General features: G+C 43.5%; 1 long non-coding RNA gene across 1 annotated transcript in view; it reads right to left on the bottom strand.

Moving 5' to 3' along the window:
* LOC116281811 (uncharacterized) overlaps nt 1-18,249 on the bottom strand; it is an 84,978-nt gene that overhangs the window by 47,845 nt on the left and 18,884 nt on the right. The gene's annotated exons all lie outside the window — the stretch shown is intronic.

Below are 18,249 nucleotides of genomic sequence, written 5' to 3'. Positions count from 1 at the left end.
GTTAGATTCATACCTAAGTATCTCATTTCACTGGGGGGGGGCTACTGTAATGCAGCTTTTAAATTTCATTTGTTCATTGCTGGCATATAGGAAAGTGATTGACTTCAGTGTGTTAACCTTGTACCCTGCAAGCTTATTGTAAGTGTTGATTAGTTTCATGAGTTTTTTGTCAGTTCTCTCAGAATTTCTACATAGATGATCACATCTTCCATGAACAAGGACAGTTTTATTCCCTCTTTCCCAATCTGTGTACTTTTTATTCCCTTCCTTGTCTCATTGCATTAGATAGGCTTTTCAGTACCATGCTGAAAAGGAGTGATGAGGGAGGACATCTCTGCCTTGTTTCTGATCTTCGCAGGAAGTTTCAAGTTTCCCACCACTAAGTATAATGTTAGCTGTAGGGGGAGGTTTCGGTAAGTAGTCATTATCCAGCTGAGGAAGTTCCTTTTGGTCCTAGTTTTCCAAAACTTTTTATCGTTAAATGACACTGGATCTTGCCACATGCTTTCTGTGCATCTATTCATATAGTCACGTGACTTTTCTTATTTTGCCTACTGATATGACAGATTACATTAACTGATTTTTGAATGCTGAACCAGCTTTGCATACCTGGATAAATCTCACTTGGTCATGGTATAAATTCTGTTTTCACATTGTTGGAGTCTACTTGTTACTATTTCACTGAGGATTTTTGCATCTGTGTTTAGGAGTGATGTTGGTCTGTAGTTTTCTTACAATGTCTTTGTCTGCTTTTGGTATTAGGGTAACACTAGCATCACAGAATGAGTGTAGAAATATTTTCTCTGCTTCTATCTTCTGGAAAAGATTGTAGAGCATTGGTACAATTTCTTCCTTAAATGCCTGGATGAACTCACCAGTGAACCCATCCAGACCTGGTGCTTTCTGTTTTGGAAAGTTATCAATTATTGATTCAGTTTCTTTAATTGATATATGCCAGTACAGATTGTCTATTTCTTCTCATCTGAGTTTTGGCAGATCATGTCTTTTAAGAAGTTGATCCATTTCATCTAGGTTATTAAATTTGTGGGCATAGAGTTGTTCATAGTATTCCTTTAATATCCTTGTAATGCTCACCGGATATATAATTTTGCCCCCCTTTCACTTTTAATATTAGCAACTTGTGTCTTCTTTTTTCTTAGTCAATCTAGCAGGAGGCTTATCAACTTCACTATCTTTTCAAAGAGCCAGCTTTGGATTTCGTTGATTTTCTCTGTTGATTTCCTGTTTCCAGTTCCACTGATTGTTGATCTGATGGAGTTATCAAAACAATGGGTAGGTTTATTAACTGGTCGGCAGGTTTGTTTTTTAAAGGGAATATGATCAGAAGTTATTGTGCAGTGGATTCTGGAGCCCAGGCGGCTGGGCAGCTTTGCTGGCTTGGCTGGTTGTGTTCTGATCTACGATGATCATGGCTGGGGTAGCTGGGGTGACCTGGGCCTGACCGATGGGTCTCTCACCTCCAGCAGGCCGACCTGGACCCCTTTCCATGTGGCTGTGGCAGAGAGCAGAGTGCAAACAAACATATGCAAGCATTTCTTTAAGCTTCTCCTTGTATGACATCTGCTATCATCCCATTGGCCAAAGCTCAGCCTCAAGGGGCAGAGAAATGGATTCCACCTCTTGATAGGGGAACTGCAAAGTTACATGGTATAGGGCAAGAACACAGGAAGGGGTGAAGAATTTGGGCCATAAGTGCTATCAGTTTACCATACATAGATTCAAATCCCAGCTCCTCTCACCATGTGACCATGAGCAAGGTACTTGAAGATTGGCATAAAAATAGTATTTACCTCTTAGCTTGGTGGTTTGCATCAAATAAAATGATGCATGGAAAACACTTAGCATAGTACCCAGCTCACATAAGTAAATAAATGTAGAAGGCACTGTGCTGCCTTCTGTGGTGGCAGAAATATGAGTTGGGATGCATATGATCATGTGGGGTTGCAGGCCTGTACTAGGCCGATGTCAGTGGGAGAGAAGAGACCCAGCCATATTCGGAAGGAATAGTAAAGGTGTTGAATCTTCAGGAAAAGGTATCCCTGGGCCTGAGTAATTAGGACAACGGTGATGCCACTGAAAGAAGCAGGACAGCCAGGGAGGCTGCTGGCTTGGGGACAGATGGCTAGGTGTCCACTCCACCTGGATCTGAAGCCTAGTCGTCTCTGGGACTTTCGTGAAAGGGATGTCGTGACAGCATGTTCAGTGAGTGCTCAGCATGGCACAAAACACAGTATTTAACAATCAGCCAAGCCAGAGTCTTCACAGGAACAGCTTTCTGCTTCTTACCACTTCTTCTGCATCAGGGGCGACCACTCTGAAGAAAACTTGGGAAGAAGACTCCTCATTAGTATGATTTCCAAGCAAGACATTGATGCAGGACTCTGTGGTAACACACCTGGCCACATCCCGGTGAAGAGGTGGCTGACCTTACGTGCACAGCAGAGCCTGGGCTGCAAGGTGCCAGAGGTCAAGGCGATGCAGGGGTTTTTACCCAATATTATGGCTCTGGTTTTTGCACCAACTTTCAGTCTAATGGGTGTTCACTTGCACTGAATGATTCCAAGTGCTAATCCCAAGGCAGAGGCTCATAGCCGATTAGATTAAGCAATTGCCAGGCAAACAAAATAGCAAATTCCCTTGTACTCAGGCAGCACACCAAGGGTAAATAATGAAGGCATTTGTTTATGCCTACTTGCAACATTCCTTGTAGGCAAAAAGGGGAAGAAAACATCATTCTAAGCTTGAGAAGGCAGCCAGGGCAGGCTCATCAAAAATATGCATCTTCTTTTGTAGTCAAAGAGTGTGAGTTTGCCCTGCTTCACCTGCCGGCCTAGGCTTCTCTGATATCCGTGCAATTTAAATGAGACAGTCACTCTAGGAATTCATCGCATTTCAAAGAAGTGACCCTTTCTGGGTGCTGAGAGGACCCCTCCTGGGTGAGGCGGTGGCTAGAGTTCCTTCTGTGTCAGCCACAGAAACAGACCTCGGGAAGTCTAAGCAGAAGCTGTTTACCTTGTCTTTCCCCTTGTTGTGCAAATGGGCCTCAGCTCTGGAAAGGAAACGCTCAGCACACGTCAAGACTCACCTCTGCCGTCAGTCAAACTCGGACAAAAAAAGAAGTTTTTACTAATTCTTGGAATGGCCTGACTTCCACCATGAACTCTGGCTAGGATAGCCGCAGCATCTTACAAACTGACCCCAAGCCAACTGGGCTCAGCTTCAAAGGCCAGCTTGGCCGATGGGCTTTACTCTTTGTTCTTTCTCCTGGGGAACTGGCTCCTCTGAGTTCCCTCATTTACACCTTGCCCCTGCCCCGCCCCGGGAAAGGAGCGCCTGGTCCTCCTGGGAACAGAATCACTCAGGCCACCACGCTGGCCACAGAGTCGTATTTTAGGCTGTATCTTAGCTTGTATTTCCAACCCATCCTGAACTGTACACGTCCTCACTGGCCCAAACGGGGTGAGGTTTGCTGGGAAAGGCCTCCCCAGAGTCGCCCTCCAGACAACTCAACTAAAGAAGACCCCTCGTCCGTACAGGGTCTCCTCTCCAGTAACTCGCTTCTGCCTTCGTAGCACAGAGCTTTCTGGACTTCTTCAGCTGCTCAACGGGAAACACTCTCTCCCCCTTTCACCTGCCAAATTAGGTTTAAAGACAGAGTGCCTGTTTCCGGGATCCCAGGAAGGCGTTAAGTATCTCCACTGCTAGGAATCCAGCTAGAGACATTAACGCCTACCTCCTGACTCACGAGCGGTGTTAATGTTCTCGCTGCCAGTACATCTTTCATCTGAGGCCTTCCTTCCAGCAGCGCCCAGCCAGCGCCAGGGCCGGGGCAGCAAGCCAGTCCCCCAGACTGGCCTGACAGTGCTGAAGCTGAGCTGGTGAGAACTAAAAAAGTCTATCTTTTTAGTCATTTCTAAAGCGCCTTGAAGAGGAAGACAATTCCAAAGACCGAGAACATAAAGGCCATGGAAAACACTACTTTAAATAAAACAAATCTGCATAGTATTTCTAATTCACCAAAGCAATTTCACATGGAAAGAATCCAAGTCTTCTACTAACAGTTTACCTAACATACATTAATTCTTACCACAATGCTGAGAAGCAAGTGTTGTTACTGTCATTTTACAGATGACGTCTCAGGGAAGAAAGGAAAATTGTGAGCAGTCTGCATGCTGACCTCCGTTTGGCTGCCAAGTTCCTGCCCTTAACCGCAGCTCCCTAGTGGATGGCAAATGCTGACAAGGGCCTTGTGAGAGTGCTAGGGTAGGTGCTATTTGACAGACCAGAAACCCAGGGGCATTCTGACTGAGAATGAAACGCTGAAGGCTCTTGACTTGAGCCCAAGTCCTGCTGAATCCCAGACTGACGGACTTTCTACCACATCACAGCCAATGACCCCCCAACAGCACGGTGCTGACAACGCTCTCCCAAGACTTCACCATTCATTCATTCTTTCAGACAACATATATTTACCGAACTCTTACTACATGTCAAGCACTGCATTGCACATGAAGGACTTAAAAAATAAGGAATCAGACGGAGACCTTGCCCTCAAGCTACCCACAACCAATGGAAGGGCAGGCAGGTGTAAAGGCAGTTCTAACATAGGTCAGAGAAGCAATCACTGCCATTTCAAAGGTTGAAATGATGTCAGATAAAGACTGAAGGGGCTTGATTCAGCATCCCCGAGGAAAACATATGATTGTCTGAGTGTGTGGAAGGGACCTACTCACCAAGCTGATCTTTACCCTCCAGCAACTCACTGAAAACCTGTGAAGATTCCTGTATCTACAAAAAGCCAAGGTATTTTCCCACAGAGGAAGAGAAGCCTGCAAATGGAATTTGGGTCAAACCAGTCATGCTCTCGGTAACCAAACAGTCGGTGAAGAAAAGTTGCTTACTGTAGAAGTAGTCTAGTTAAGAAATGGTAGTGAAACGACAGAATCATCATCATTTTGCAGTCCTCAATAAAAGAACGGATTTAAGCCATGACAGTCCCCAGCCGCTAACATCGCAAAAAGAGAGACAGACATTACATGTCTCCTGACGGAAGACAAGATCATCCATAAAGCAGTCTCGCCAAAAATCCAAGCCTGGACTTACCTGAGCTTTTGGATCTAACCAGTAGCCCTCAGGAAGTACGGGAGGCAGAGGAACGTGGTAAATGGCACCACAAGGGTGCAGTTAGCAACGTCCAGGGTACGGAAACTCTACAGGACAAATGAATGCGTTTCTATAGCAAATAATTTGTAAAGGGAAAAACAGTGGGAAGAGGAGCCTACAGATTAAGGGACTTAAGAGATACACCACCCAACCGTCTTTGGGTCCTGATTCAAACAAAAGAAATGTAATAATAACACAAATAAACCAAATTCAGGAAAAAATCAAAAGTAATCATAGAAGTCTGAACACTGACCTTATAGTTGATAGTATTAAGGAACCATTAAATTGTTCTAGGTGTACAATAGTATTGTGATTATGCTTTTTTAAGAGAGTCCTTATTTTTCAAAGACACATATTGTAAGAACGTAGGCGGACTAGCCCACTCGTACGGCATAGTTAGGAATACTGTGGGCTTTGAGTCCTTGGACATGATGCGTACATCAACATCCTGCCTGCTCTTGATCGTTCAGAATTATCTATCACATGGTCACAAAAAAACCAATAAACTAACCAACCAAAACTTTTAACTTTCTGCCATTCTTCAGATTTTACAATTTGAGGAAAGGAAGCTGTTGGGGTAAAGTTCTATCTTTCTTATGATATTTTTAAACAATTGTATGCAGCCTTTTAAATTGTAATTGCATGTGTGTAATTTCTTGTAAGCTAATAAAAGTAATAATCATTTTCTAAAAAGTGAATGAGACAAAATAGGTACGTATTATGTGCTTCAGGAAAACTCGCTACTTTGGGGCAAGTCATTTTAAATTATTTTTATAGTAGGGAGTTGAGTTTGAGTTTGCCTGTGGTTTTGGTTTAGAATCCTGCGTCCTGTGTTTCCTCCAAGTGGGGCTCTTCAGGGACCAAGTCCATCCGTGCCCCTCCCGCCTGCTCTCCCACACTGGGAGACTAGAGAGGTCTTGAGGTGACCCTTAATTCTTGCAGATACATCCCTGAAGTGTTTGAACTGAAAACCTCCTGGCCTCTTCCATTTGCCCAGCGGCTCCCGTACACACCCTGCCAGGGCAGGGAGAGAGGCTCCTTAATTTGGAATGGAAGCCCCCAGCCGACAGTAAGTGCTCACAGGACAACCGAGCTCTAGTGCTTCACTGAAATGCACTTTGCATCCTCGAGCACTCAACGGGGTAATCTTAACGAGCACAAAATATTCATCTCATCTCTAATAAGCACATGCTGTCATAATCACCTCCATGTGATAAATATCCTAGAGGTTTTCTCTTTGTTAGGTTAATGCTTTTCCACAAGATAATTTAACCAATTCTCTAAAAAATAATCACACATTATCAGGCCCCAATACAGTAATGTGGTGTGTGTGTGTTTTGTTTTTTTTTTAATGTTTTGAATCTTGCCTTAAACAAATCCCATCCAAATAAATGTTCCCTTTTTTAGCTGGCACCAAAGCTTGTGTTGTTCATTGTAATCAAGCTCCCAGTTGGCTAACTTCTCATCTAACAGTATGTCTTCTGATTTCATTTGAGCAAAATTTATCATCCACAAGCAAAGACAGAAAATGTGTGAATGTCTAAAGCTTATGTAAATTAAGAGGCCATGCACACTGGTCCTAAAAATAGTAGATAATTACAGGCATTTCTTCCCCATACAATAATTATAGGCCTCCTGTCATCTCTTCTATTCTGTATAAGGTCACAGTAGTATTATACAAAATTTACAGTATATTACAAGTTAAAAACACAATAATTAGCAACTGTGCATCTTCGGCACTGGTGATGAATGTTCACAGTAAAAGTTAAAAAAAAGAGCATTATTTGTTTTATGTGGACAGTACACACTTAAATTTAATCATCAACTCCTGCTACCCAATAGGCAATATTCTCTCACTATTATAATGCTATTTGCCAAGTTCATAGTACACCCTTGGGCTGAATTCATCCTTAATGAAGAGACAGGAAGCCAAATCTCTCACCGTCATCTCAACCAGGTGCACCATATTATTTTAAATTTAATAATTCTGTTGAACATATTGAATGATAATGAGCAAGCTTAGAGAAAGTGCCAAGGATTATTTTGACCATTATGATCAACATCTGATTCAAGGGGGAAAAATCCTCTCACTAAATAATGTGGGTAGCGCAGAGGTTTGCTTATTTAATACACGGCGTAGGGTTGTTTTCCCCTGCTTGTTTGTGCCATTCATCAAGGGGGGGGGAGAAAACTATGGGGACCATGCTTTGGTGGGGAAAAAAGTATTTTAACAAAAAAGGGAATTTATTCTTAGCCCTCAATTATCCATGCAATGAGAACAAAGGGGCACAGACAACACAAAATGACAGAATGGAACTATCGTCTCTATTTTGCTTAAGGAACAATTCAGAGAACTGTGCCCCCTCACTTCAGCCTTTCCCAGCTCTGTCATGCTGTCCAGAGTGGCTTAAAAGAATGAGGATTTAGCAGGAAAGGGGCAAAAGAAGGTTCTAGAGGCTCAGAGCCCTGTCATAAAACCCTCTTATACTCTGCCTGTGTCATTTGGTTTGCTCGGCTGTTTCACACCCCTGACCAGGAAGGTTCCCACCCCACGCCCACGCTGGGGTCCAGGATGACCACCACAAACGGGGATGCTCGCCTCCAGGGCTGTGCCCCGTCAGAAGCAGTCCAGTTCCAGAGACCAGCATAGCAGGGGAAACTGAGAAGTAACCACACTGCTTTGTGCGAGACCCTGGTTAAGTGATCGTCTTAGCCGTTCCCCTCCTGGTCCCACAGCTGAGAGCAGGACAGTACGCACAAGAGATTAGGAACAAGGGCTCTGGAGGCAGACCTTCTTGGCTACCCTTCATTAGCACTCTGAGCCTAAATGTCACCTTTCTATGCCTCAGTTTTCACATCTATAAAATAGGAAAGCAACAGTTGTAAGCATTAAAAGAATGTATATGATATATATATGTATGTATGTGTGTGTATGTATGTGTGTGTATATATATATATAAACCATTTTGTGGTTAAACGTTCCCTGCACTGAAAAATTGCTATGGGAATAAAACAGACTTCAAAAATAAGGTAAAATATGCCTTCTGATTAAGGGCATAAGGTTTTGGATCAGGTCACTCAACTAGACGCACATCTCTGTCTTCAGCCAGGATCTCTTCTGAGCTGCAGGCTGGCCCGTCCAACTTCCTGACTGACATCCCTCCTTAGATGCCTCTCAGGCTCTGCAAACACAGCTGAACTCATCCTCCTCCACGAACCTGCCTCTCTTGCTCCCGCCTAAATGAGCAAGACCACCAGAGTGTGTCCTTGACCCTCATCTCCCTAAGCCCTGAATTTCAGTCCATTTACTCGCTCCTAGCGTGTATTCCTTCCTTCTCTCTTCTCAGTGGGCTCCATTGCCTTTGGTGAACCACGTGGTTTCAGGAAAGCTGACCCCACAGCTCCAGGCGTAGAGCTCGTGACTTAGGCCAAGTCTGTCAGAGCACTCCATCTTACTAAGCCCAGGATCTGGCTCTGACATGTGCATGAGGCCTAAGTTGGTTCAATCAGAATGAGGCTTAAGCTGTTTACCAGGAATGCTGGAACAAAGATACTGTCTTTTTCAAACAGGATGTAAAGGAAGAAGCACGCAGCCTTGGGACTGCTGGCAGCCACCTTGGGAACATGAGGGCAGCGCCTTACGATAAAGCATATACAGCAGAAGGTAAAACAGCCGCACAGAAACCAGTCCCCTGGGGACTTCACTGAGCTTTGCCTGAACCCAGCTCCGCCTCCGCATATTAGTTACAAAAGCCAATAAATCCATTCTACTTTTTAAGTCAGTGTCTGTTGTTTGAAAGTGGAAGCATCCCAAATGATTCAACTGAAAGGTCTACCTCTTAAAAACCTCCTGAAGGCATTCACGTCTCTCTACCCTCACCACCACCACCCTCGTCTGAACAACCGTTACCTTCTGTCTGGACGACAGCAGGGCCTCCTAATTAGTCCTCCTGTTCTCAGCTGTCCCCCTGCCCGCTCCACGCTCTACAAATAGTCAGCATCATCTTTTAAAAAGTTCTAATGAGATTCAAATCCCTTCCCAGCTTAGAAGTCCTTTAGTGACTTCCGACTGAGAGAAGGATGACGTCCGTATGCCTAACAAAGCCAACTAGGTCTCGTGTGACTTGGGCCCTAAACTTCCTCAGTGTCCTCACCTTACATCAGTCTCCCTGAGTCTTTAAGGTCCAGTTCCTTGAAGACACACCGTGTACTTTCCTGCCTCAGGTCTTTTGTACATGCTGTTCCATCTGCCTGGGACCCTCTCCCCCAGTCAATGACCACACATCGCCCCACACTCCACATCACACTTCAGCACCAAATCTTTCTTCATAGCATTTCCGATTTGTGGTTAGATTTTTTTCCTTCCTTATTCCTTTATTATCCTCACCAGATTGTAGGTTCCTTGAGGGCAGGCACCTTGTTTGTTTTGTACACTTTTTTGCAAGAGCCTAGACTAGTGCCTGTTGCATGTTTGCTATTTATTATTCAATATTCATTTGTTGAAATAAGCAAGTGAATGGATGCTTTGATTTGATAGAGCAAAGAGAGGAGATTGTTGGTGTTTGAAACATAACAATACACAAGTTAAACTAAACATCCAGGAAGACTTAGCCTTCTCCGTGACTCGCATGGTATTTAAGTATCTGGGAGCGGATGGGAAAGGCCCAACAGCGCACTGAAGAGGCGCTGTGCAGGGCGTAAGGCCTGTTACCCCTCAAGTCCCGAACAGCAGTTGGTTCTGCAGAGCGTGCTCTGCGGAGCCTCAGGGCCGTCGTTTGTGTTAGAATTGAGAGCGAGTTCTGAACTCAACTTGGATGGGACAAATACGTTCTTTTCACTTAATGATGTAACATTTTATCAGCCACATACAGAATGAAACATGTGTGTTCACTTGCTATCTGAGGAGATTTTCCGAAGTGCAGCAGGAGCTATGTCAGCTGCTAACTGGCGATCCTTTTTTGACACCCTTTCCCAAGAGCATTGCATAGATAAACACACTCTATTTGAACAAGACCAATGACAGCAAAATTGCTTGCTTGTCTCTAAAAAGACTCTAATAATGTGCACCAAGGGAGAAGCCCGTGGTCTGACCGAAGTTTCCTCCCCCAGTGTAAACCATAAAATCCATTTCAGTAGCCGGAACAGAGCAGTTTAAAGTGCATCCCTAGTTAATTACATCCAAAGAGTAATAATAAAATCAACTATTAAATTTTAGAACTTCCTCTTTAAAGTATTAAATATTTGGCAACTGCAACGCAGTTAAATTCCTCTCACAACAACGCTCTGCCTTGCTTGGCTGGCCTGTGAGGAGAACACTTACGTGAACCCTCTCAGTGCGCTAGAAAGAGAATGTGTTTTTCCTGGGAAGAAGTATTTCAGATACACCCTTTGTTTCTGCCAGATGTCTGTGGCTTGTTAAATAACCAGGAGCTCACTGGGAACATTCACTTAAGAGGAAGATATAACTGAATCAGAAATCCTCTACAGTAACTGGCAGGGCATGACCAAGAAAATTGTAAAACCAAACCCGAAAGGTCATTTGAGCCCTCACTCAGTGTTTGGGGCCTGACTCAGTTGCCTCAGTAGGTTTCAAGATTCAGGCACTTCCTGGCCTTTACAACCTGGCCCGGGATAATGTCAGCCCACCCCCCTGGGAACGACACTGGCTGCTCGCTGAAGCACAGGATGAAAGGCCTGGGCTCCGTGGAAGTCACCCAGGAAGCAGCGGCTTTGGCTCCTGGGGCGCAGTGTGATTAGGTAGCTAGGATCCTGCTCCCCTTGGTGACTTCGCTCTCAGACACAGGAAGGATAAGCTGCCCCCTGGAAGAGAATTCAGAACCCCATCTTGCAAGGCTGAAGGCACTGGTTGCTGACACTTGTCTACCCCCGTGCTGTTCGCTTTGCTTCAATTTCCCACTTGAAAAGCTGACTGTCTCTATGAATAATGTGGAGGGTGAGCACTCCTTCCTAAAGAGATACCAGAATATGTAGGTCACATCAAAGCCAGCCTTCTACTTCTCAGGAAACCTAGAGAATGTAAAATGTACTGCTGTCTTTAAGGACAGAGATTACATTCTGGGAACACCTGGCTGGGCTACTTTAGAAAACAGTTGTGTCTGCAGACTCTCTGGACTGCAGACCAGACGACAAACTAACCTTACATCACAAGGACGCCCACCTGGAAACATCTGAGGCAAACAGCAAACAAAAGCCTCCAAGACAAGGGGCAGCAGAAGTGATGTCATAGGCAGGATCCTCACGGAGGCTGCATCTCTCCAGGGGGCCTCACGTGCCTGCCCCTCCAAAGCCAGATGCAAATAAACGTCAGAGCTCACTCACGAGAGAAGCAGGGGGAGAGAAGCAGAGGCTGCCTTCTGCCAGCAGCCCCTGCAGGGGGGGAGGGGAAAGCATGCACGTGCCTGCCGGCCCCTCCCACGGGTATTTCCAGAGGCAGAGAGCGGAAGCGGATGCCCTCTGCAGAGTTTCACTCTGGGGCCAGATGCTCAGCGAGGCTTTTGTTTTACAAAGAAAGTAACTGAGATAATACTATATACCAGGACACTTTTTGAAAAAAGGGAGAAGGGGAGGAATTTGGTCTTAAGCAGCCTCAGCCTAAATTCTCAATTAAACATTTATTAAGAGCAAAACAGATGCCTGGTGTGAAGGTACAATGACAAACAAGCTGTAAGTGGTCATGATGATAAGACAGAAATGGTGGATACTCCCGTCCACAAATAAATGCTGTTCAGCTGTGACGAGTGCAATAGCAAAGCCAGATACGGGGAGGGCAGTTAGAAGAGACGGGTCCCTCAGCTTAGGGGCTCGTGAAGGCTTCACTGAGGAGGGGTCACTTACACTGACCTTGACAGGACATGGAGACACTTCCCAGGGTGGACACAGGATGGGGTAGAGAGTGTTACAGGAAGAGACACTCAGGTGATCATGGACCTAGAAGCAGTTCGATATGGTTGGATTGAGTCGGGGGAGGAAAGGGTGTCAAGGTGCACCTGCACACGTGGAGCTTTCTGTGAGATGCCAGATTGGGAAGGGGAGAGGCTGCAGAAGCTGGATCACAAAGGATCTTGTATTCCGAGCTAAGCAGTTTGGACTTGATCCTGTAAGCAATATGGTGCCATGAAAGATTTAGAGGCTCTACAGGGGTCACTAGGAAAGCAGCACACTGACAAATGGTTTGCAAGGGACCCAACCGGGACGCACAGCCCAGCTGAGAAGCTACCCATTCGTTCACTCATGTATTTATGGAGCAGCAGTGACACACCAGGCAGTTTGTGGAGGCATCCTGAGAGAGCAGCTGTGAGTATGCTGGTGTCAGGGACTAAGGTGAGAGAGACTGAGGAGCGTGCACGGATCTCCCTGCATGAGCAGGGGGATGTGAGGAGCGTAGCAGGCCTGGGTGACTCTGGTGTCTTTCTGTATCTGTTTGCCTCCAGAGGCGCGTTCTCCCGTCTGTCCTCATCCTCGTCATGAGCAAAACTTACTCTCAGGAAGCCTAATGAACCCTAAGACGTAGTGGGTTACTCCTTCCAGAAGCATCTGTCTTGAAGCAATAATCAGAAGCCCGAGTCACTGGAAGGAAGTCATGGTAGTAAACTTCCAGGAAGTGGGTAAGAAGGTACTTCGTGTCAGGACCTCCTCCGTCTGAGGGGGCATCTGCTCCGCCTCCCAGGGTAACTCTGGATTCCAGGCAAAGCGGTGAATAGCTAGCTTGATTCTAGTGCCTCTCACTTCCTGGGCCCCATCTCCCAGGTCCTAGACTTCATGTCTCTTGCCCAGAGCGCCTCTTCTTGCCCAGTGTGCATACACACGCACGCACGCACGCACGCACAGAAGTCATGCAAGGGCCTTATCCTAAGGAAACTTTTTTGCCTCACAAGATCAAACACCACTGCCAGAAAGGACAATTTGCTTTATGAAAGCACTTTCAGAAAAATTTCAACTGTCTCTTATTAGAGGTAGGTCCATGCCACTACCTGAGATGGCAAACTGCTCTTCTTGGAGTGAAAATGATCTCACGCGTTGAAAGCCCTCTCTTCCCTAACTTGAAATCTCTCCCCATCAGTTCCCTGTCTCGTTCCCACCACAATCTCAGCCCCTTCCAGGTCCAAGCCCTTTCTTCACCTGTGCTCATCTATAGACACAGGCATCCACCCCTTCAGGGATTGCTTTTTAAAAATTTCCTCTCATTTACTTTCTCTTTATTTTTGTTCTTTTTATTTTCTCTTTTGTTTATTTTTCTCTTGCTTTCATGTTCCACTTCTCCCTCTCCACTAATTCTTCCCCTCTATCTACAAACTCGCTTTTGCCACCCTTACCCTCCTTTCAACACAGGCATCCTAAGTTCTATCAAGTCATTCTCCTTCCACACAGCAGTGTTCTGTTCTTGACCTCACGTACCCTCTATGCGATCTCCACGCAATCTTCATCCTACCCAGCTACCATCCTTCCCATCACCAGCTCTCCATGGAAAACCTCCTACACAGGGCATTCACCAAGAAGCTCCACTAAAGGTCTCCGATGAAAGCTAATTCAGCAGACGCTCACTCAGCCCTTCCTGAAATGTTTGCTGGAAAAGTAGTATCATCCACTTGCTAAATGTTCTAACTGTCATGAAATACTAAAAGCCACTCCCCTGGCGTTCCTTCACTGCATGTTAGAAAATTCTAATACCCCACAAGCTAGACACAAAACCTGGGGGACTAGAGCCATGCCTCTCGTCAAGGTAACTGTCTCCAAAGATGAAGGCGCAGTCCAGGGCTGAATTTGGGCAAAGAGCCCTCGGGTTACTACAAAAGTCACGTAGACCTGACGAGCCAAGGTCCAGGGCAAGCCGCACATCACAGCTAAATTATACATGTATACTGTTTTGTTCTGTGTTTCTTGGAGGACCACACTGGGGGAAGGTCGGGGTTTGAGGGAAGAGATGGTGGACAAGGTTTGCCTTGCACACAAGGAGAACAAGATATGGTTCCTGACATAAGACATCTCATCAGAGTGGTGCCATTGAGAGCTGCCATGGACCTTCAGAGATGAGAATGCCCTTGGTAGGCCAGAGGTGTCAAAGCAGGCCTCGAGGGAAATGCAGGATTTGAAATAAGTCTTGAAAGAAGAGGAGAGAGGTTTTCAGGTGGAGATAAAAGCATCAAGGGAGAGAGAAGAGTAGTGAAGAAGAGTAAGGATGGCTTGCCTGGAATACAAGGCATCATTGGCACAGGAGGGCAGGAGATAGCCTGGATAAATATGGACCAGATATAAATGCTATGACTGCCACTGCTAGCGTCTTAGTTTAAAAAGGAGTCTTCCTATGATCTTAACAAGAGAGAGAATGAGGAAAGTGCTTTGTGAGGAAGATTAAGTTGGTGACAATGAATTACAGGACACTGAATTACAGAAGAAAGAAACAAAAGCAGGGATATTAGGAGACTATCAGAGCAATCAGGAGTAGTCCAGGCAAGTGAGGACAGAGGCCAGAAAGGAAAGGGGCACATCCCAGAGAAATTATAGAAGATGCAAACGCCCACTTCATCCTAAGCATCATACATCCGAGTTCAACTCTGGGGCAACCTGCCCATTCCTTGTGGACTGTGGAACGACTTGCCAAGAGGGCTAATTACATCAGTGTGAACAAGACAGATAAATTCACACTCTCCAAGTAAAGAATTTGGAGGATTTTTTTCTGATTCTACTATTTGGGAGAAAATCCTTAATCTCTCCCTTGCTGCATACATAAATGCAGCCCAAAGATTATCATGGGATCAAGATGAAAATGTAACATTTTTGATACTCAGTCTTGTAGTCAATCAAGATATGGTGCCAGGTTATGTGTTCCATGTCAGCCTAACAGGACGTAACCAACCTTTATGTTATTCACTGTTCACGACAACCCTGTAAAATTAGTATCACTATTATTTCCACTTTACAATCAAAGGAACTCAGGGAGGTTTAGCATCTTCCTAAGATCACTCATTTATAGTAAGAGAGCAGAAATTTGAATTCAGGTCTTTTTGACTTCAAAGCTCACACTCTTTCCCCCACATCACTGAATTTTAAGTTCAACACAGTAAAGCAAAGGTTTGTTCTCTTTAAAGAATGAGAATTAAAGGATCAGAATTTTAGGTGTTTGTTCTGGTTAAAGGATCGGAATTTTAGGATACAGGCTGATGAGTCTTGACATTTCCTTAATGTAACAAGTTAAGTCTTTATTTAAGAGAGAACAACTTGCAATTTTCTTCCACTGGTGGGCTAGACAGATAATAAAAATGATAGCAAAGGTTATTAAAATTTATATGGAGACTAACACAGATTGGAATAACTACAAAGTGAATTCTTTAAGCTGCAATAGAAAGGTGGAGGAAAAGCACAATGTGAAAGAAAACTCAGTTAGCTTCAGACGCCTAAGTATGCCATCAAAAGACTGCTCAATTCTCAAATGCCAGTATTTTCTGACTCCTCTAGAACCTAACTTCATGTAAAATGTCAAAGTTAGCGGGACAGTAGGTGTCCCAAAATGTCTTAATTCAGAGAATTAGTGTTAACTGAGCCTGATTAGCTCCATTTATCTCTAATTAATTACCTTTATCTAATTAGACACTTTGCTTCCAGTAGACATGGAGTCAAGTAGACTAGATTATTAGTGTAGTCACTGTGCCTCTACAAAATCCTGAAATTAATGAAACGTGCAAAAGAATCTGCAGTTCTAATTGCACAGGTGTTGCCTTATGGCAAAGCTTTATCATCTGATTACACCAAGGGGTTATTAGTGACTTTTATATAGAGGATGAGCCTATGAAATGTACCTTAGCAACAGCTCATTAGTTTAGGGTTGTTAGTGTGTTATTTATTACATTCAGCCTTCCCCATTATCTAGATTGATTCATGGACCTATAGATTCTTCCTCTTCTCTGTGCAGGAAAAAAATAAAATAAAATAAACCGTCATTATGAGGAGTCCAGATGCAATGTGGAAAAATGCAAAATGTCTTCATCAGCTACAATCTGACTCTTTAAAACAGAAAGCTCTAAAGTTAGATGAAATCAGAATCAAATTTACGGGGTTTTCTTTCTATGGAAAAAGAGCCAATTTAAATTACTGACGATTATGGAATGATTCATACGTGTGATTGAAAAAAAAAAAAACCCATGTGGCTGTCTGAATGTCTTCACAGTGAACTGGCATATCAAGGTACTGGAAAGAAAAAAGCAAAATGTTTTTACACTATAATACATTTATATTTATTAATTTTTACTTCACATCTTTCCAAAATGGGTTGAGGACACACCTCTATAAATGTTCACCCACAGTATTTATAAAAATCTATCTCTTGTTTTACTTTTTGCTTTTTTTTTTCCCTTAAGAATGGATTTATTACCGGATGGGGAAAAGTAACAAATTATACAGTCCAGCTTTGCTGAAAAAGCAAGACTTCAGTGCCTGCTTATGAAAATGAAAAGTGCTTTTTCATGGCAAGGTTAGGTGCCTGCAAAAGACTAAAATAACTCAACCTTTGTGTTTTCAAATTTTTTCACTCATAACCATATGAAGAAGTACTGTTTTTCACAATCATAAACAGCAAGACTCTACTTCAATATACAAACATGTTTATTGACAAAGTAATTCCTTTAAATAATTTGTCAACATAAATATGTCAAATGGGTTTTAAAATAATTTCTCTCTCTGTTCCCCCCAAAGTTCCTCTACTGATATGAGCTATATATTGCTGTTCACTTACTGCTGAATCTAAACTAGTGAAATGATAACGGGTAACTGTTATATAGCACATGACAACTAATTTGTGTGGTAATAATGAATATTTAATGATCCTCCTTTCAAGTATGAACATATAACTTTTTGTGTATTCCTTACCCAAATTATAATAATTAATCTAAAAATTATAGTTGCAACTGAAACAGCCAGGCATTACAGATTACAGCCATGTCAGAATGTTGCATAAATATTCTACATGAACACAAACGTAGAGGCACGTAGGAAACACCAGTCTTCTGTTTTCATTCAACTCAAATCCTCCCTTTGAAATGTATAAAAGTTGTATGATTAGTAGAGAAGGTACTTGAATCCAGACATAAAAAAGCTATTATTTCTATCAATAAATGAGTACAATAGTCAAGATCATTTTCACTTCTTACTAGTTCATAATTTCTAAGCGAAATAATGTGTATATAAAAATGTGTCCCCTATGTGGGTCATATTTTTAGAATGCTCTATTTAAATCAAGGAAAGTGTGAACATAAAATTTATCAGAAATGCAGAATTTTTGCACCCTAAACTTCATTTTTTATATGTAGATAATTTTTCCAATAGTGTCCCTCTACCAGAAACTACAAGTGTGACCTTGAGAAAAGGAAGAAAGAGATCTGAAAAATGCATAAACTGTTTTACTGTTTTAAAATAGGCTTTGTTCACTGATGGAAAATATCTGATTAAATTTCCAAGTTACATCATACCTGGTATTCAACTAAGATCTGTACAATTTCATATGCCTATGATGTTGCAGAGAAACAGATCTGTTTCCTTTCCTGGTTGGATTTGCTTTCCTTCTTACAGGGCAGTTGAAAACCAGTGCCACTGCAGTCACGAATATGCCGTTTTCCATCAAATCCTAGGGCTCTATGTTATTTTTTAACTGTTTTGAAAGGCACGTTGTGCTTATAAAATTTAAGAGGGAAGAAACCCCTAATGATATGGAAGAGAGTAGCCGGTAAGATCTGTAGTTTTCCCCAGTCACGACCCTCTTCATCGGAAATCATCCAGCTGAGTGGTGCGTCATAGTGGCACCAGCGTGTCAACGTGGCTCTGCCGCTTTAAAGCTCCAGCTCACAGGCCGAGGTGGCCTGTGCTGCGTCACGTTCTCCAGCTGCGTACATACTCCCTGAAAACATTGCTAACTGAGAAGACATTCCTAACTAAGGCCAAGGCAAGATCAAGTGAGAAAATAAATTTCAAACATCCTCTGTAAACTGCAAAGCACGTCAGAAATACAAGATGGCAGCATCCTCAGGTAACACTACAGAATGGTACCAAATTCCTGAT

The sequence above is a fragment of the Vicugna pacos genome, chromosome 9, assembly GCF_048564905.1.
Source record: "Vicugna pacos chromosome 9, VicPac4, whole genome shotgun sequence".
NCBI lineage: Eukaryota > Metazoa > Chordata > Mammalia > Artiodactyla > Camelidae > Vicugna > Vicugna pacos.
This window is presented reverse-complemented; position numbering and strand designations above follow the sequence as displayed.